This window comes from Erythrolamprus reginae, chromosome 7 (genome assembly GCF_031021105.1).
Source record: "Erythrolamprus reginae isolate rEryReg1 chromosome 7, rEryReg1.hap1, whole genome shotgun sequence".
Lineage (NCBI taxonomy): Eukaryota > Metazoa > Chordata > Lepidosauria > Squamata > Dipsadidae > Erythrolamprus > Erythrolamprus reginae.
In genome coordinates, this window is record NC_091956.1 from 61,324,892 (window position 1) to 61,347,183 (window position 22,292).

Sequence of the window (22,292 nt, forward strand, 5' to 3'; positions counted from 1 at the left end):
AGAAAACATTTAAAAACAGTGGACCTTATGTGACAAGTCAGTTTACATTTCTCATGATATTAATTAATATTTATTCATACTTATATAGTGGTACCTCTACTTAAGAAATGAATTCATTCCGTGACCAGTAGAAACGTTCCTAAGTAGAAGTATTTTTTCCCATAGGAATCAATGTAAAAGCAAATAATGCATGCAAACCCATTAGGAAAGAAATAAAAGCTCGGAATTTGGGTGGGATGAGGAAGAGGAGGAGGAGGACAGTCGCTGCCGAAGGAAGAAGGTGAGGTGAGGGGAATTTTAAAAATCCAAAACTTTAAGCCTTTTTTTTTTTTTTTTAAAGAGGGACTCTGAGGCGGTGAGGCAGTGAGGAGGAGCATGCACCTCCAATACACCTGGTGTGAGGCTGCCTCCCATACACTGCCTCCCGTACACTGGCTGCTACTGCTGCTACCTGCTGCCCATGCTGAAGGGCTCCTCTCTCCTCTCACTCGATCGCTTTGTAACCAGTGCCTTTCCTTCACTGTGTGACTCCTCGGCTGCCCAGAGCGAAGGGAGCATTTCTTTTCTCTGGGCGGTTTCAGAGGTTTATTCCCTCCTCAAGCATCCAGAGAAAGGAAAATGCTTTGTTCGCTCTGGACTGACAAAGCCTCCATAAGCTCCACCAAAAGGCTCCTTTGGCAGCCCAGAAAAGCCCGAGATGGCCGGGATTAAAGGGGAAATTTGCCGCTTCGTGCCGCACTCAAATTTCCTGGGAAATTTTTCTGGGCTCAGGTTATTAAGTAGAAAATGGTTCTTAAGAAGAGGCAAAAAAAAAACTGAATACCCGGTTCTTATCTAGAAAAATTCTTAAGTAGAGGCGTTCTTAAGTAGAGGTACCACCGTATAGCTAATATTAATAATAAATTTACAGTTTCTATACATCTATGCATTCTTTCTAATAGGTCTTTCCTTCTTTCTCCCTTTTTTCTTCCCCCTGATATTTAAACTTCTATTTCTTTCTCTTTAATCATTACATCTTTAATTTTAACTATCTATTTTGAACTTTTCCATTGTTCTATCCAGCATTTATAATAGTCTGAATTGTCTTTATTTTTAAGTTCATATGTTAATTTATCCATTTCAGCGCAGACTGTTTTTTTTCTTTCTTCTTCTTCAAAAGATGAAATATTATTTTGTAAAAAATTGAAGACGTTCTTTTAAACACATTTGGATACCCAATCTTTGATTTTATTTTCTGGACCAGGTTTCCAGAAAAATCTGAGTTATTTTTGCTTTTAAAATTATTCAGCTATCTTTCCTCTGATAAAAAGATAAAATTAATGCACCATGTTAATGTGATTTTCATCAAAATCATACACATTACAAATAACATAGCAACTTAAGCAACCTTAATGCAGTGATTTTCAACCTTTTTTGAGCCGCGGCACATTTTTTACATTTACGAAACCCTGGGGCACATTGAGCAGGGGGGGGGGCGGCTAAAAAAAGTTTGGACAAAAAAATTCTCTCTCTCTTCCTCCCCTTCACACTATTTTTTTCTCCCTCCCTTTCTCTCCCTTCCTTCCTTCCTTTCTCTTCCTTCCTTCCTCTTTTTTGCTCTCTTTCTCTCTCCCTCCCTCCCTCTATGTCTTTCTCTCTCTCTCCTTCCCTCCCTCTCTTTCTCTCTCTCTTGTTTTCTTTCTCTCTTTCTCTCTCTCTTTCTTTCTCTTGTTCTCTCTCTCTTTCTTTCTTTCTTTCTCTCTCTCTTATTCTCTTTCTCTCTCTTTCTTGCTTTCTCTCTCTCTTGCTTTCTTTCTCTCTGAGCTTCGCGGCACACCTGACCATGTCTCGCGGCACACTGGTTGAAAAACACTGCCTTAATGAATGTACATGAAAAATGGCAAGATATAAATACCATTTAGTGAAATCTTGGACATAAGCCTAGGGGTCCACTGAACAGTTCCAACAAGCCTTCAGAAACTCATCTTTAGACGTAGCAATTTAATTTGGTTTAATTACAATTAGAGGTAAATTAAATGCAGACAAATTTAGATTTTATCCTGGCCCAGTTTACTTTTTAGAGTGTTGCCTTAGCATGCCCATGAAAAGCCCAGATCAGCCTGGCAATTAATTAGTTAGTACCTTACTATACAGAAATTGTATAATCATTAGGGTTTTGTTTTTTAAAATTGGGGGTTTTTAGATTAGTTTTAGATTAGTTTTAATGTTTGGATTTCTTACATGTTCCTTTTGTATTTAATCCTGTTTTGTAAGCCGCCCTGAGTCTAAGGGGAAATCCAAATAATAAAACCATGAATACATTTGCCTGTCTTGCAAATCATTTAGTAAGAATTGAAATAAATAACTAATTGGTAGTTTAGTATTTATCAAATGACCAAAATAATCCTAGTATTAATTATCTAAGATATTCACTTCATACACTATCCAGGTATTCTAAAAAAAATCAAAAACATTTCCTAACTATTTATCTTAGACAAAGCAAGGAGTAAAGCTCAGAAGGTATGGAGTGTTTTATTATTTATTTATTTATTTATTTATTTATTTATTTATTTTATTGGATTTGTATGCCACCCCTCTCTGGAGACTTGGGGCGGCTAACAACAATAATAAAAAAACAGCATGTAAATCCAATACTAAAACAACTAAAAAACCCTTATTGTAAAACTAATCATACATACAAACAAACATACCATGCATAAATTGTAAAGGCCTAGGGGGGAAGAGTATCTCTGCTCCCCCATGCCTGATGGCAGAGGTGGGTTTTAAGAAGCTTACGAAAGGCAAGGAGGATGGGGACAATTCTAATCTCCGGGGGGGAGTTGGTTCTAGAGGGCCGGGGACAGATAAGGCTCTTCCCCTGGGCCCCACCAAACGACATTGTTTAGTTGACGGGACCCGGAGAAGGCCCACTCTGTGGGACCTAACTGGTCGCTGGGATTCGTGCAGCAGAAGGCGGTCCCTGAGATAATCTGGTCCGGTGCCATGAAGGGCTTTATAGGTCATAACCATAAAGGAGATACTAAAACAAAGATGAGACTCCCTTTTCAGAAAGCACTTGCAAATTTTCTAATACAATGTGGTTAAAAAGCAGGTCAGATAGTACATCAGCCAGTCGGTTTTTTTTCCTTTTCCAATATTTTTCATTTATACAAACCATAGAAACATAGAAACATAGAAGTCTGACAGCAGAAAAAGACCTCATGGTCCATCTAGTCTGCCCTTATACTATTTTCTGTATTTTATCTTAGGATGGATATATGTTTATCCCAGGCATGTTTAAATTCAGTTACTGTGGCTTTATCTACCATGTCTGCTGGAAGTTTGTTCCAAGGATCTACTACTCTTTCAGTAATATAATATTTTCTCATGTTGCTTTTGATCTTTCCCCCAACTAACTTCAGATTGTGTCCCCTTGTTCTTATATAATGATATTTCCTAATGGCTTTCAATTTAAATTATTAACAAAGTATGACAATCTTTTGGGGAATCACTCAAGATTGTCTAATGAGTTCCACTGATACTTGATATCACTAAGATTATTGTTTACTTTACAGTTTTCATTTAAATTACAATTTTCTACTTCTAGGAATATTCTAATGGCTCACTGTCAAACAAAGTAAGAAAAAGAAGGAAAGACGTTTTCAACATGCTCTGACTCTTTTCTCACAGGATGCCAGCTGGCTACAAATTATAAGAGTTGAAATCCAACACATCTGGAAGTAGCAGTGTTCATATTTAACTCTTTTTTAACATGCTAGATTTGCTTCAAAATACAGCAATACCTCATGATACGAACTTAATTGGTGCAAGGAGGAGGTTCGTAAGACGAAAGGTTCGTAAGATGAAACATTGTTTCCCATAGGAAACAATGTAAAGTCAATTAATCCGTGCAACCAAAAAAACCCCCGCAAAAAAACGGCTTTTGGCGACTGCTGGGAAGCTGCGCGGCTGTTTTAAAATGTGACAGCCGGCCTGGGGGGCTTGCCAGCATCCCACGAACCCCGAACCCGGGTTCAGGGGTGCTGGCAAGCCCCCCAGGCCGGCTGCGACCTTTTAAAACACCCGCGCCGCTTCGCAGCTGTCTCCTGAAGCCGAACGCGGAAGTTCGGCTTTAGCGTTCGGCTTCAGGAGACAGCTGCGAAGCGGCGCGGGTGTTTTAAAAGGTCACATCCGGCCTGGGGGGCTTGCCAGCACCCCCCTGAACCCCGAACCCGGGTTCGGGGGGGTGCTGGCAAGCCCCCAGGCCGGCTGCAACCTTTTAAAACACCCGCGCCGCTTCGCAGCTGTCTCCCGAACCCGGGTTCGGGGGAGTGCTGGCAAGACCCCAGGCTGGCTGCAACCTTTTAAAACACCCGCGGTGCTTCGCAGCTGTCTCCCGAAGCCGAACGCGGAAGTTCGGCTTTAGCGTTCGGCTTCAGGAGACAGCTGCGAAGCGTTGCGGGTGTTTTAAAAGGTCGCAGCCAGCCTGGGGGCTTGCCAGCACCCCCCCGAACCCCTCACCCGGGTTCGGGGGGGTGCTGGCAAGCCCCCATGCCGGCTGTGACCTTTTAAAACACCCGCGCCGCTTCGCAGCTGTCTCCTGAAGCCGAACGCTAAAGCCAAACTTCCACATTCGGCTTCAGGAGACAGCTGCGAAGCGGCACGGGTGTTTTAAAAGGTCGCAGCCGGCCTGGGGGGCTTCCCAGCAACCTCCCGAACCGAACCCGGGGTTCAGTAAAATTTTGCCTCTTCTTACGAACTTTGTTCAAGTTACGAACCGGCGTTCGGGAGGCTTCTGGGAAGCCCCGCCGCCCGGCTGTCACCTTTTAAAACAGCCGCGCGGCTTCCCAGCAGTCTCCGAACGCCGGTTCATAACTCGAAAAAAGTTCGTAAGAAGAGGCAAAATTTTGTTGAACCCCGGGTTCGTATCACGAGTTGTTCGTAAGACGAGGGGTTCGTATCTTGAGGTACCACTGTACATATTTGAAATAGGAGCTGGTTTATGCTATGGAAATTTGTCCAAATTCTGTATCTTTTTTTTGCAAATCTGCTTTCTTCCTTTGTTCTTTAGTATTTATTTATCTTCTGTTCCCTACAGTTGTTTACCACCTGTCCCTTTTTTCTCATATTCATTCTGTATCTTTTGTCTCCTTCTGTATTTAAAGAATGGGGAGATTTAACTAATAAATCTTTACATGCTTTACAGTTTGCTTCTCAAAGAAATAGTGCTGTAAAAATACAGTAAATAATGTATTTATTCAAAATGCCTGAATAGAATTAAAATTGATATGTTTACACACACCACATGCATATATGCACAGAGAGAGAGAGAGAGAGATTGAGAGAGAGAGAATTTTTTTTTCCTGTAAATAACAAGAAAAATTGTTTGTATTTATAAAAATGTAGCCTGTATGTTATGCCAGGCTTCACGTTACGAGCCCAATTAAGTCAGAAATGTAAATTCAAACACACACGCTGTTTTAAAGTAAACAGAAAAGCCGATTATCCAAAATAAAGCTGTGCATACTTTAAACTAAGCAAATTACAGATATCAGTCCTCGAAAGTTGCGAGAACAAAAACAAGCCAAGCAGATAAGAGCAGCTGGGGCAGCGTCACAGCCAGACCTCTTCCAATCAGTCCACAAGTTTTTACTTAGTTGCGAAATATCCCCAAGAGTCTGTGAAAAACCAGAAACAAAATGCAAACACAACGTCTCCTTCTCCAAACAGATAATCTCCCACATATGCTTCCTGCAATGCTGGCAATTTATCAGCAGCCCCATTAGCCTAATTGCCTCAGCCACATGTGTTCTTCCTTATCTCCGATGATACCTACATAGTTGGTCCCTTCTAACCATGAGCCTGCGCATTCTGGCATCTATCCACCGATCCTACTCCTCCAAGTTTGCTGACCCACTAATGGGGTCATTAACTAATGGGCTGGCTGCATCCATCGCTCTATCTGATTCTTCTTCTTCCCCAGCATCTAACCTTGGCAAGGAATCCTCATTGTACGAAGCTGATGGCAGTAAGACAAGTCTCTGGGAACCCAAGGACTCTCCTATGCCAACATCCAAATTCCCCTTTGCAGGAGGTGGCCCAAAGCCAACCACAACACTGTAGAGAATCATAAGAGCCGAGGTGGCGCAGCAGGTATAGTGCTTTACTGTAGGCCGCTGAAGCTGACTGTAGATCTGCAGGTCAACGGTTCAAATCTCATCACTGACTCAAGGTTGACTCAGCCTTCCAGCCTTCCGAGGTGGAAAAATGAGGACCCGGATTGTGGGGGCAATAGGCTGGCTGTGTTAAAAAATGATACTGCTAACATGTTGTAAGGCGCCCTGAGTCTAAGGAGAAGGGCGGCATAAAAAAATTGAATAAATAAATAAAATAAAATAAATTTTGAATTTATCATACTCCAGTTCATAAATATTTCACATTTTTCTTCTATATATAATGCCAGCTTTTCTATCTTTCTATTGAATTAAAATTATATACAGTATAGTACTGAACGAAATGTAACAATTAGAGCATCCAAATAACATTTTGTTCTAAATATATTATAAATTAGCATATTTCATATTGTACAACCTGAACAATGATGCAGCAGAATATCTAAATGAAATTTATGAGATAAAACCAGTAATGGGCAGCCAAAAATTTTACTGCCACACTGTGGGTGTGGCTTATTTTGTGGGTGTGGCTTAATGGTGATGTGACTGGGTAGGAGTGGCTTGCCAGCCATGTGACCATGTCGGAGTGACTTGAACGATCATCATCATTCAAGTGAACTGTTAAGTCCTCGACTTACAACCTTACCAGTGCCGCTTGCTGGGGGTAACAATTTGCTTCGTGTTTCCCATGTTCTCCTTCCTGGGTCACCCCCACCACTTCAGGCTGGGTAACTAGGCAAACGGGTGCTGCTAGAAGCATAAATGCTTCCAGCGCTGCTTCCAGCCACGCCTTCTGCTTGCACCTCAGGCAGGAGGCGGCCGCATGAACCTGGAGGGGAGCCTGACAGGAGAGAGGGAAGCTCATCTGAGGCCAGGAAGGAGGAAAGAGGAAAAAAGCAAGGAGCACAGACACAGCAGCAGCAGCAAGAGAAAAATGGAGAGCCAAGATCCCGCTATATAGATCGCTGGTGAGACACATTTGGAATACTGTGTTCAGTTCTGAAGACCAAACCTACAAAAACATATTGACAAAATTGAACGGGTCCAAAGATGGGCTACAAGAATGGTGGAAGGTCTTAAGCATAAAACGTATCAGGAAAGACTTAATGAACTCAATCTGTATAGTCTGGAGGACAGAAGGAAAAGGGGGGACATGATCGAAACATTTAAATATGTTAAAGGGTTAAATAAGGTTCAGGAGGGAAGTGATTTTAATAGGAAAGTGAACACAAGAACAAGGGGACACAATCTGAAGTTAGTTGGGGGAAAGATCAAAAGCAACATGAGAAAATATTATTTTACTGAAAGAGTAGTAGATCCTTGGAACAAACTTCCAGCAGATGTGGTTAGTAAATCCACAGTAACTGAATTTAAACATGCCTGGGATAAACATAGATCCATCGTAAGATAAAATACAAAAAATAGTATAAGGGCAGACTAGATGGATCATGAGATCTTTTTCTGCCATCAGTCTTCTATGTTTCTATGTAAGATGAGACCAATAATCCAGGAAGTGACTGCCGTCAATCATCTAGAGCTGCACATGCAGCTTCATTTCCGCCAGTGGAATTGCGTTCCACCCCATCCTGCCTGCTGCCCACCCCTGGATATAACCAACCTACTGGAAAAATTAAAAGAAAATCTTTATTGGCCAACTATTTGTGGTGCATAGATTGGGATAACATAGTCTGTTGCCTAGATTCTCTAAATGGTATGTAGGACTAATTATGCTGAATCCACACCTATTAAATGGCTTCCTGGCTTCATTATAACACCTGTATCTTACAACACCTGTACCTTAAGCATCACATCAGCTAGAATTATGTACACATACAATTTCACACATATAAGCTATGTAGTTAGGACAACAAAAGCAAGGAGAAAATTTAATTTGATTTAATTTAAAATTCAATTAAAAAGCAAATAAATTGCCCACAGTTCTCACAATAACTCTTCGTATAATTAATAGTCTTTCCTGTCTACAGAATAGATATTACTGTTCAGAGGCAACCAATTAACACATTCACTGGGCCATGTCCAAAACTTTACAAGGATATTGATGCCCTTTGGCAACAAGTTGTTAATATCTGCCACAGAAATGTTTGTATATAGAACCTCTGTGTTTCTAACTCAATCGTCTTGTTGTAGATGCATGTGATTATTATTACAGATGTTCCATAAATATGCAGATATTGAAGTGTTTTTCTATAAAGTTACATGAGATTTATTATATTTTTTTAAGATTTACATACTGTTTTTCATTTAAGAATACAGTGTTCCCTCGCTTTTTGCGGGGGATGCATTCCAAAGTAGAGATGCGGAAGTAAATACACTATTTTTGGCTATGAACAGTATCATAAGCCTTCCCTTAACACTTTAAACCCCTAAATTGCAATTTTCCATTCCCTTAGCAACCATTCAGATTATTACTCACCATGTTTATTTATTAAAGTTTATTAAAAAAAATATTTATTAAAGGCAGACGAAAGTTTGGCGATGACATATGACGTCATCGGGTGGGAAAAACCGTGGTATAGGGAAAAAAACCCGCAAAGAATTTTTTAATTAATATTTTTGGAAAACCGTGGTATAGACTTTCCACAAAGTTCAAACCCGCGAAAATCGAGGGAACACTGTCCGAGTAGTAGATATACCATTCTCTCATATTTATTCACACAATAACCATTTTGGTTTTTAAAATTTATTTATTTATTTATTTATTTATTTGTTTGTTTGTTTGTTTATTGGACTTTCATGCTGCCCCTCTCCGAGGATAACAATTTTATGTGATGACTGTAGTTTAGTCTATCACCCTATCATGCCTTTATTGTCCTGTCTCTCTCTAAGACTGACCCTACATCAAGGTCTCACTGGTCTTGGTCCAAGAAATTAATTACTACATGACACTAGTTTTTAAATAGTTCAATAACATTATGTCATTCCTGTTTTCCTTCACCGAGTTTCCATTTTAAAAAAAGGTAAAAGGTGAAAAAGTCCATTATAAAACATCCATGCTAACAAATTAGAAGTTAATCATGACATCAGTTATTAGATACCATTGCTATGCACAGCAATTAAAAGTAATTGAATCTCTTCGAAATATTAAACCATTTTGCTGCAATCACATATGGGTGGTAAGCTGTTAACTTGCTCATAAAAATGTGCTTTTCACAACTATAAGCGAATATATCCCACCATGTTAAAACAAATGTTTTAGACTGCTAATAAATAACTTAAATGACTATGGCATTGTTAAGAGTGTGTACACATCATTCTTTCTGACGATCGCTATCTTAGAAAGCTAAAAGAGGAAAAGGGTTTTTCAAAGGAATTCCAGAGCTGTAGAAAAGTAATTGTAAGGAAATCCAAGGGGCCAATGACCAGGACTATCTGGAAAGTTAATGCATTCCAGCCTAGCGCTGTGCTGAAAACTGAAAAATGAAGTAGATGAAACAAGAACTTTGCTCTTAAAAATTAAGAATCTTCAGAACCTGACATATTGAAGTTACATTTTGATTTTAACTGACATCATATTTCAAACATATATGCATTTTTTCTGTACTACCGTATCATTTCATCCCAAGCAACTGTATGAACAGTAGTTCAAAAGGAAAAGGTAGGTAAGGAGTATTTTCTGGTGGATTTTATTTTAGAATTATACAATATATAGAAACCACAAAGGATCTGTGTTCTGGTCACAGCTATACAGGAAGCAGCCAGCCTTCTTTTTAACTAGAGTCTTCATTGTTCTGGTGTGGTAAGAAGTGAAGGTATCTGTTTGTATTGTCTACCTGTTTGGCCATTCTTAATACAGAATCTTGTATTAAATAGGCCAATGATATCATCTTGTGTTCTTATGGCCTTAACGCTATTACTTTCAAGGAAATTCTTCCTAGAAAGTAATGCAACTCAAATTCCAACAGGACAAATGATTTAGTATCAAATAATAATAATAATAATAATAATAATAATAATAATAATAATAATAATAATAATAATAATAATTTATTGGATTTGTATGCCGCCCCTCTCCGTAGACTCGGGGCAGCTAACAACAATGATAAAAACAACATGTGACAATCCAATAATAAAACAGCTAAAAAACCCTTATTTATAAAAACCAAACATACACACAAACATACCATGCATAACTTGTAATGGCCTAGGGGGAAGGAATATCTCAACTCCCCCATGCCTGGCGGTATAAATGAGTCTTGAGTAGTTTACGAAAGACAGGGAGGGTGGGGGCAATTCTAATCTCCAGGGGGAGTTGGTTCCAGAGGGCCGGAGCCGCCACAGAGGAGGCTCTTCCCCTGGGGCCTGCCAAACGACATTGTTTAGTCGACGGGACCCGGAGAAGGCCAACTCTGTGGGATCTTATTGGTCGCTGGGATTCGTGCGGTAGCAGGCGGTTCTGGAGATAATTATCCCAGAGAGATTATTCACATTCAAAATTTACACTCTTTGTGTAGAATTATTTTCAATAATGGAAAAAAAAACAGGTTGTACTTTTAAAAATAAATAAAAAAATCCTGAACCTTGTCCAGGAAAAGTCCCCTTGATAGGGGAACGAATAGCCATAAGAAAAGAATGACAGTAGTTGTAGGGAAAATCAGTCTTCAGTTTAGAGCATGATTAGATCATGTCCACCATAATAAAGAGAAACTAGTGAGGGAGCTGTCTGGTAGATTACTTAGCGACATTATGCTACAAAGGTTTGAATGGAGAAATCAGAAAATAATACCTGGCATACCTAAGAACAAAAAAGTCTACGGAGATGGGCGGCGTACAAATCTAATAAATAAATAAATAAATAAATAAATAAATAAATAAACAAACAAACAAACAAAGTAAGTAAGTAAGTAAGTAAGTAAGTAAGTAAGTAAGTAAGTAAGTAAGTAAGTAAGTAAGTATTTTCAGTTCTTTCTTTTTTTTCCCTAAGAGAACATTTTCAAAATAGGCTTGATGAATTCCTATACTACATCTGATTACAAAATCAATTGTTCTCTTTCATAAAGCAAACAGGATGTGCTTTAGAGTCCTTTTTTTATCCTTATTTAGAACAGGTCATTTTGTAATAATTTATCTTTGGCAAACTGCAGTTAACAGCATTAACTTCATTTCCTTATTTAAGGAAGTGAGCAATCATTCTGCCTGGATAGAAGCACATAAGATTAGGGATTTTCTTTCCTATATGGTAACATAACATTGTCTCAGTCTTAGGCTTGATATTCTTTGATTTGGAGAGAGATGACTTAGTTATTTTTTCTAAAGCTGAATCAAAGTTTGATAATAAATTAGTTCTCATTTCACTGCTAAATAAAGAAATCTCAGTTCTCAGTGTCTTATCAATACAGCATGATTTGCTTCAATTGATTTATAGCTTAATATAGCTTAATACCACATAAACATGTTACTCGATAAAGGTTGTGATCAGCATTATATAGCAATAGCAGTGGTTTTAACTAAGTGCATTTGCAGTATAAACTATGGAATAGGCAATAATTATATCTTGTTTTACTCAGAAGGTATATTAGTATCTAATTTTAATTACAATGAATTAACCAGTTTCTCACTGCAGATCATTCTCTTATCAGATTCTTTTAAAAAGTGGAAGGAATGTATGTATGTAGGTAGGTAGGAAGGAAGGAAGGATTTTATCTTTCAATACAACCTAATTATATGGAGTTCAAGTCAGTTAAAAACTTGTATACCATTTTTAAAACATAATATAACATGTGAAAGCTTTGAGAGCTTAAGGAAATTGAGTTGGTTCCAATTTTTTTTTAATATCACTCTGTGGGTGTGGCTTACTTTGTGGGTGTAGCTTGATGGTCATGTAATGGTGGGCGTGGCTTCATGATCGTGTGAGTGGGTGGAAGTAGTTTGGCAGTCATGTGACTGGGTGGGAGTGACTTTGCAGTCATGTGTCTTGGTGAGGGTTGGTGGGTGGTCATGTGACTGGGTGGTCATGGCCAAATTGACATCACCAATTTCCCTGTCTATCTACTACTATTGAACATCCAAAATATATTATTTAATCCTATATATTGGGGTGGGTTCCAAAATATTTTACTACCATTCTGTGGACATGACTAATTTTTTGGGGAGTGGCTTGACAGTCATGTGACTGAGTGGGTGTGGCCAAATCAATGTCACTCACATCACCCAGTCATTTGTTATCACAGTCAGCCGCAAGATATTTTTAGATTTGTAAAAATGTTATTCACCTTTCCCCCCCCAAATTTATTATCTATATGCTATAGATGTACTTTCATGTACCATTAAAAGGAGGAAATGGCTCAGACACTTTGCCCATTAGTGTGATAGATCAGGGGTCTGTAACCTTTTGGACCTCAGGGACCACAAAATTCATAATTTTAAATCCTGCGGCCCACTAGTGGGGGGGGGGGTGGAAGCTCAGCCGACTTTAAGGCTTACCTGTCTGTGAGGTCTCTGGGTGGAAGAAAGTGCTTGGTCCAGCCACACAGCCTGGATATCTCTTTTGTGTTCCTTCTCTAAAGAAGCTTGGTCAATCTGAGAAAGGAAAATTAAGATGGGCAGAGGGATGGTAGCTTGCTGATGTTGGTGTGAAAGTCAGTCCCATATTCCAGAACTGTAGTCCCTTCCCTCCCCCTTTCCTTTCCTTCTTTCCTTTCCTTTCTTTGCCCCTGTTCCATTCCATTACTTTCCTTCCATTTCCTCTCCTCCCTTTCCTTCCCCATTTTCCTTCTTTCCTTCCCTTTTTTCTCCTCCCCTTTCCTTAACTTCCCTTAACTTCCCATTCATTTCCTTTCCTTCCTTCCATCTTTCTTCTTTCATTTTCTTCTTTTCTTTCTCCTTTCCTTTCCTTTCCTCCCCCTTTCTTCTTTCATTTTCTTCTTTCCTTTCTCCTTTTTCTTTTATCTATCTATCTATCTATCTATCTATCTATCTATCTATCTATCTATCTATCTATTTATTTATTTGATTTTTATGCCGCCCTTCTCCTTAGACTCAGGGAGCCTTACAACATGTTAGCAAATAGCACTTTTTAACAGAGCTAGGCTATTGCCCCCACAATCCGGGTCCTCATTTTACCCACCTCAGAAAGATGGAAGGCTGAGTCAACCCTGAGCCGGTGATGAGATTTGAACCGCTGACCTTCAGATCTACAGTCAGCTTCAGTGGCCTGCAGTACAGCACTTTTCCTTTCTTTTCTCCTTCCTTCTTCCTTTCTTCCATCCTTCCTTCTTTATCTTTATCTTTCTCTCACTCTCAGCAGCATGAGAAGGAAAAAAGTGCTCTGGGACTGGGAAGGCTGGATTGTCCTGGGGCACCATTGCTGCCACAGTCACCCCTCTCACCTTACTAGCTTCAACTCTGAGATCAGCAAAGGAACATGCTTGAGTGGGGCAGGGGCGTTAGTGTGGGAGTGGAGAGAAGGTGACAGTTCATCATCATCATCATTATTTATTAGACTTGTATGCTGCCCCTCTACGGAGACCAGGGGCATCTCATGCATTGAGGACAGGTGAGGGGAAGGAAAGGGATCAAGTCAAGTAATCATTTCAAAGGGTACATTTATTTATTTATTTATTTATTTATTTATTTATTTATTTATTTATTTATTTATTTATTTATTTATTTATTTATTTATTTATTTATTTATTTATTTATTTATTTATTTATTTATTTATTTATTTATTTATTTATTTATTTATTTATTTATTTATTTATTTATTTATTTATTTATTTATTTATTTATTTATTTATTTATTTATTAGATTTGTATGCCGCCCCTTTCCGTAGACTCGGGGCGGCTCAAAACATAATACAACAGTTCATAACAAATCTAATAATTTACAATTTAAAATTTAAAGTAGTTAACAAAACCCCATTTTTAAGCAGACATATCTACACATATACCATACATAAATTATATAGGCCCGGGGGAGATATCTCCATTCTCCCATGCCTGATGACAAAGGTGGTTTTTGAGGAGTTTACGAAAGGCAAGGAGGGTAGGGGCAGTTCTAATCTCTGGGGGGAGCTGGTTCCAGAGAGTCGGGGCCGCCACAGAGAAGGCTCTTCCCCTCGGGCCCGCCAAACGACATTGTTTAGTTGACGGGACCCGGAGAAGGCCGACTCTGTGGGACCTAATCGTTCACTGGGATTCGTGCAGCAGAAGGCGGTCTCGGAGATATTCTGGTCCAATGCCATGAAGGGCTTTATAGGTCATAACCAACACTTTGAATTGTGACCGGAAATTGATTGGCAACCAATGCAGACTGCGGAGTGTTGGTGTAACATGGGTATTTTTGGGAAAGCCCATGACTGCTCTCGCAGCTGCATTCTGCACGATCTGAAGTTTCCGAACACTTTTCAAAGGTAGCCCCATGTAGAGAGCGTTACAGTAGTCGAGCCTCGAGGTGATGAGGGCATGAGTGACTGTGATCAATGAGTCCCGGTCCAAATAGGGCCACAACTGGTGCACCAGGCGAACCTGGGCAAACGCCCCCCTCGCTACAGCTGAAAGATGTTTCTCTAATGTGAGCTGTGGATTGAGGAGGACACCCAAGTTGCGGACCCTCTCTGAGGGGGTCAATAATTCCCCCCCCAGGGTGATGAATGGACAGATGGAATTGTCCTTGGGAGGCAAAACCCACAGCCACTCCGTCTTATCCGCGTTCATTGCTTTGAATGTTGCCCCCTTCATCTATAAGCCAGGGTAATTGTTGAGAAATAGATGTAGAAATATGCTTAAGGGAATTTTCTATATTCCTTAGTAGCCACAAAACAGATAGCTTTGAATAACTGCACTTGGCCTCTGGATTCTTTTTTTACTTGCTGTTATATTGAATAACTATGTTGTACCAGAGGTAAGTCAATATTTTGATATCTTTGCTCATTGATGCTAAACTCAATCAATCTGTTACATCTTGGGGGGAAAAACCCTCTCATGCCAGCCAACACAGATGGCAGATGCACCCACTAAGAAGAAAACCATAAAGAGCAACATTCTATTCTCTTTAATATTAATGGAAAAAACTGATCTTAATTCCAGTGGAGAGCTGGGCTGATATATATTTTCCAAATTTGCAAATGTTTTTTATCACCAGCTGGTCCACCAACTACATATATACCTACATGCTGTTATTACTGGCATGAACAGCACAGATGCCAAAGAAATTAAAAATATGGTGACCTTGAACCAGCCTAACTCATCTCAGGAAGAGAGGTGGAAGTATGTTAAATATGTTCACACCTTGAGCTATTTGTAAAAATAATAAAGGCAGGGTTTAAAATAAAAGATATAAGAGAGAAAAATATCTGAAAGTTGCTTTCACAACTGTTATTGATTTTATGTCCATTTGCCATTGCTGCTTCTATATATCAATTCTTATATTACCTTTCTTCTTTACATTATTTACCTCTCTTTTTCCTGATGTTTTTATAACTTTCATCAAATCATGAATTTCTTGGTCTTTCCCTTTCAATCCAGTTACCTTTCCTTCTTAAATTGATTTGCATTAGTTGGCAGGTGTTATTATTATTTAGTATTTATTTAGTTTGTCAAGGTATAAGTATAAACATGGACATGAGCACATGAAATGAGAAAAAAATAAATGGGGACAGTAGAACAGGGATGGTAGGCACATTAGCGTGCTTATGTGTGGTCCCTCTTAGGAATGGTGTGAGGTCCACAGTAGACAGTTTAAGGTTCAAGCTATGGGGTTTGAGGAAGTAACAATGGAGTCAGGTAGAACATTCCAGGCATTGACTACCATATTGCTAAAGTCATATTTTCTGTAATCAGGTTTGAAGCAGTATACCTTGGGTTTGTATCTATTGTTGCCTATGTATTATTGCAGTTGAAGCTGAAATAGTCATTGACAGGTAGGACATTATAGCAGACAATTTTAGATCAGACTGTAGGCAGCATAGTTCAAGGTTGTCCAAGCCCAAAATTTCAAGCCTGGTAGCATATGGCACTTTATTGTGAGCAGAGGAGTGGAGTAGTCTACTCGTGAAATACTTCTGGACCTGTTCAATTGTAGTAATGTCTGATACACAGTGTGGATTCCAGGCAAACGAGCTGTATTTGAGGATTGGTCTGGCAAAGGTTTTGTATGCCCTAATTAACAGGACAGTGTTACCAGAGAAGAAGCTTTGCAAAATTAGGTTAACAACTCTTAATGCCTTTTTGGCAATGCTATTAGAGGTGAGCTCTGGGGCTTAGATAATTTGAGATGAGTATTCCTAGATCCCTGACATCTATGAGGTTGTATCCACCCAGCTTGTATTTGGTGTTCTGATTTTTGTTGTCAATGTGTAAGACAGCATTTGTTAGTTGAGATTTAGAGTTGTTTGAAATTCTGACACATGGTCAAGGTTGCTTTGTAGGACAGTAATATTGTCAGTGGTATTAAATAGTTTTACATCATCAACATAGAGGATGCAGCTTCTTATAATATGATTGTAAAGGTTATTTATGTAAAGCAGAAATAATGTGTGTCCTATTACGCTGCCTTGGGGGACACAGCTGTTAACTGATTTGATAGAGAACTCCCTATTTTGACTACTTGTTGGCTGTTTGACAGGAACCTGGCTATCCACTTGTTCAGGGATCAGGAAATGTCATAAGAGCTTAGTTTTAGTTTGTCGTGTACCACTGAATCAAAGGCTTTACAGAAGTGTATGTAAATTGCATCTAATGCTTTACCCTGGTTGAGTTATGTGGTCAAAATATTTCTACAATGTTGGAGTTGCAGATTACAGGACAAATTTTATTGAAATCAAACTGCTTGTTAGAGCAGGTTGCTTGTCTCTAAGTGGAAGGTTAAGGATCGGTTTATGATTGATTCTATGACAGATGGTGCAACACAATATGATTGGCTGGTAATTTTCAACTAGGTTGGGATATTCCTTTTTGAAGGTAGGAATGACTGTGGCTAATGACCATAGTTCAGGCAAAGAGCTGGTTCCGAAGGATTCCTCACAGATAATGCTTAGTGGTTCGACTATGGCAGTGGAATGCTTTTTCAGGAAGTAGGGCCAATAGATAGAGATGGTTTTAGGTTGCATAGTGCCCTTTCTACCTTATATTCTGTAAAATCAATATGTATAATTGCAATTAGTTGTTGTACAACTAGGGAAATAAGGGGCAGAAGCCATTGCTTTTGACAAAGACAGGATTCAAAAATGTCTTGAAGAGGTTGGCCTTAATCGGTTCATCATTACAGCCTTCCTGTTAGGCCCTTTTATGGTTATTGTTGCCTACTAATGATCCTCCAGATTATTCAAGCTAGAAACAGCAACCCCACATTATCAATTAGTAGAGAGGTCTTTGCTTAAGTTTACACAACGTTTGAACAATTTTTTGGAATACAATTTACAAAACATGATTAGGCTTAATTTAGACTATACTTTTTTTTAACCTGTTATAGGTCAATGTCAGCTTTTTAAATTACACCCGGAAACTAATAAGCAACCAACTCAGGATTTACAATTCAGGTGTCACAGGCTTCCACTGATAGCAGCTGGTGAGCATTCATGCAGTTACATTCTATATAAGTAAAGCGTCCAAATGGCTTTAAATCTTCAGATCCTTCTGGAGTAAAGCGCAACAACCTAGTATACATAATTTATTATCGACTGAAAGGATTAATGTATTTTATTTTAATGAGTTCAAACTAAAAATAAAGAAGTGTAAGTGTGTTCTTGATGAACAGAAGAAAATCAAAAAGGTATTAGGGATTATCATGTTTCATAATATACAATTATTGTATATTAGTAATTAGTATAAAATATTTCAAAGGTAATAAATACATTGGTTCTAAAATAGTATACTCTTTTTTAACCCCCTCCAAAAGCAGGCAAATGTTAAGACTTTATTTAGAATCAGATTTAGATTTGTTTAAATCCAGTGACTACATTTTAAAATCTTATTTGTCCAGTAAATGCTCAGTTCCATTTCGTCAACCCAGTCCACCCTCAATTAAGGAATATGAGAAATAAACCCCAATGAATAATAAAAAGATGAGCATTTATTGGATTACGTTTGAAAAAGGGCAAGGAAGGGTTGTAAAAAAAACTGGAATGCTGTTAAAAGGCATTTTGAAATATACATTTGGGGTATCGTCATACCAAATAAATGGTATCTTATATATTTCAACATTTATATTTTAAAAAGTTTGCAATTTTTTCAGAAACTAAATTCTACTTATTGCCCCAATCCAGCATTTACCCTAATTGCCTTATTGCCCAATCCCTAAAGAAATTTCGTGTGCCTGCTCATACTTATTCCTCACTTATATATTTAAATCATAGTACCTGGTAGTCTTCTAATAAAATATTTTACATTATTATTTTCTCTTTTCTTAAGGAATTATAGTGACTGGTAACATCTCAGAACGAATATTCACCCTATGTTAGAAATGCATTTTTAATTTGGAAGTCATAGCTATTAATTCTTGAACACAACCCTGGCAGTACTCTACAATATTTGTTTTTTGTTTTAGTAATGCTACTTTAAGAACATTCTGCTTGCAAATGTAAGTGCTCAGACACTATATGTATAAGCTCATTCTTTGATAGAAAGCAGCAAATTTTTCTCTTTGGTTATGGAAAATAAAATAAAAACATATGCAAGCATAGTGAACAGAAGCTCACTGAGTGGCACAATAAATGTTCTTATATTGCCCTATAATTAGGTAGCCAAAAAGAAGGATCACTTAAAAGAGTTTCCGTTGTAAGGAATTCTGCAGATACATGGTATTTTCACACCGTAGTAAAATGCTGTTAGAGCAGCTGCAAACTTTAGCCAGAGGAACAAAATAGTGAATAGCTCCTTCTATATCAACTTCAGATGATCCTATCCCATCGTTTCTTTTTCTGTTTGGGGTAGAATTAAAGAAGAATTCAGGGCACCCTTGTTTGATTGCATCAAATCCATCTTAAATAAACAGCTATCCTCCTCTTTCAGCAGCCAATATTCACTGCCTAATTAAAATCAGAGGCACTCACATTCCCCGATGTATGAGCCTTTTGGCCTTTGCAAATAAATCACCAGACCATGATTTAATTCTAATCTCCATTCCCCAGTGGCTCACTTTTCATGTTTACTTAAATACTGCCCTTCAGTGTGATATTTCTCCCACTGAGTACCGTATATAGATCCCTTGCCACCTATGTGTGCCATAAATTGCTTTAACTAACTCACCACTATCACTTGACAATTTCTTGTCAACAGCTACTTCTCTTTGCATATATGTCACAGGATTCTAGATAAGTTTACCTTTCAACTCTCGTCTAAAGTACATTTTGGAAGTACTGCCAGAACAAGTAAAAAGTTAGCATAGCAATATTTCAGTAAAAACTACTACTACTACTACTACCAATAATAATAATTTATTAGATTTGTATGCCTATACTATCATTGATGACAATGGAAAATATTGTTATACATATGTAAATAAATAAAGCAAACTATTTCAAAATACATATGTCTTTAAAAAGGCACTCAAAGATGTTATAAGATTTTTTTAAAAAAAGATTGATTTGAAATAGAAACAAAGAAAACTGACAGCAGAAAAAGACCTCATGGTCCATCTAGTCTGCCCTTATACAATTTTTTGTATTTTATCTTAGGATGGATCTATGTTTATCCCAGGCATGTTTAAGTTCAGTTACTGTGGATTTATCTACCACGTCTGCTGGAAGTTTGTTCCAAGGATCTACTACTCTTTCAGTAAAATAATATTTCCTCATGTTGCTTTTGATCTTTCCCCCAACTAACTTCAGATTGTGTCCCCTTGTTCTTGTGTTCACTTTCCTATTAAAAACATTTTCCTCCTGAACCTTATTTAACCCTTTGAGATATTTAAATGTTTCGATCATGTCGCCCCTTTTTCTTCTGCCCTCCAGACTATACAGATTGAGTTCATTAAGTCTTTCCTGATATGTTTTATGCTTAAGACCTTCCACCATTCTTGTAGCCCGTCTTTGGACCCATTCAATTTTGTCAATATCTTTTTGTAGGTGAAGTCTCCAGAACTGAACACAGTATTCCAAATGTGGTCTCACCAGCGCTCTATATAGCGGGATCACAATTTCCTTCTTCCTGCCATGCTTGCTGTTCCCATTATTTCTGATGAAAGGGAAATGCTCATGTTTCAAATGACTATTTTAAGAATCAGACTGTTTCATGAAAGTTCTTCAGCCCTCCATTTAAATAGCAAGCCTTTGACTAATGTCCAAAGTTTTTCCTGCTGCCACTGAATCATTATGACCATTTGACATGTAATTGGGGAAGTAAAATTAGTTAAATTAAAAAGAATAGTTATTATGTCTTGAGCAAATGAACTTACTATATTTTCCTCATGAACAATTTAGAATTACTGTAAGTACTTTAACTTACTGATTTGTATTATTTGAAAAGCAGCAGTTGATTAAACCCATTGATAAGGAATGACACAGACATTCTGGATTCTTTTCAAATGTTTAAAGCAGAATTAATCACCAGCATTTTCATTCATGAAGCATGAATGTGAGCAAAGAGCACCAACTTGAATATTTACTTTGTATGACCTATAAAAAATTTTTTAGATAAAAAAGAAAAGTAATACTATAAGATATAGCAAAAAGGGCACTAAACTATTGATAGATGGTATCATACGTTACAATGGAAAATAAGCAATTGAATAAACTTTCTCTTTGAACTATCCAGCAGTGGGTTGTTCCTAGTTTGGACTGGTTCTTAGAATTGGTAGCTCCACCCACCCACCCGGGATGCTTCTGCCCATGCTCAGAAGAGTCGCCCACGACCAAACAAATTAACCAGTAGCAAAATTATTTAGAACCCACCACTGGAACTATCCTTAGGTTTTGTATAATGTTGAAACTTCTACCCATTTTTTTACAGAAATAAATTCTAAGAAATTTATTGGTTTTCCCACAATTTTGCAAATTTTATTTTATTTATATTTATTTATTGTATTTGTATGCCGCCCCTCTCCATAGACTCGGGGCGGCTAACAACAGTAATAAAAAACGGCATGTAAATCCAATACTAAAACAACTAAAAACCCTTATTGTAAAACCAAACATACATAATGAGATATTCCCTTCCCCCTAGGCTTATAAAATTTATGCTTGGTATGTCTGTATGTATGATTAGTTTCTCAAATTAGGGTTTCTTAATTTAACTTAAATATTAGATTTGTTTATATTGTCTTATTATTGTTGTTAGCCGCCCCGAGTCTACGGAGACGGGCGGCATACAAATCTAATAAACAAACAAACAAACAGACAAACAAATAAATAAGACAAAATGTTAATGTGAATAAGTGCTACTGCTACTGGCAATGGTGTTATTGTATTTGTTTCCAAATCTTCTTTCAAAGACCACAAGATGGTATGTCAACAAATCTAGTCCTTAAACTTGGCTATCCAGGGAACTTCACAGATAAGTACAAATTTAAACTCCAGGCCCTTCTTATCAAACCTGAAGAAATTTTATAGTACTAACCAGTGCAGTATCTTAAAAATCATTAAAAAATTACCAAACTGTCATAATGAACATATTTTTTGTCAGCCTATTTTTTTTCTAGAGAAATACTACATGGCTAGTATTCATCCTAAAATAATCAGAGACAAAAACATGACTTTAAATCAATTCCCCAAGCTCTTTATGCTTTAGGCAAAGTATATGGCCACTTCCCTTCAAAGACCCTCTTCAAGGAGCAGGGATTTCCCCAGCAGGGAAGGCAGTCATTTGAAGGCAAAGAAAGCCAAGCAGATGCCCACTTAGTTAGGATGCCCAAGGCATAGTCTGAACTGCTGAGATAGCCTGGATAATTAGCTTTTCCCCCTCCCCCACAAAAGATCCTATAAGTAGTAGAGGGGAAGAGAATGAAAAAGCCCAGTGTATTCCAATCTAGATTTATAAGTTATATAATCTACAGAAAGTATAATTTTACAGTTTCTGGTGCTTGTCTATTATTGTTGTTGTTGTTGTTGTTGTTGTTGTTGTTATTATTATTATTATTATTATTATTATTATTATTATTATTATTATGTCAGTACAACTCAGCAAACGAGATCACTATGCTGGATTTAGTATTTCATCACCAGTCGGGCGCTTCCCAAGCACCTAGG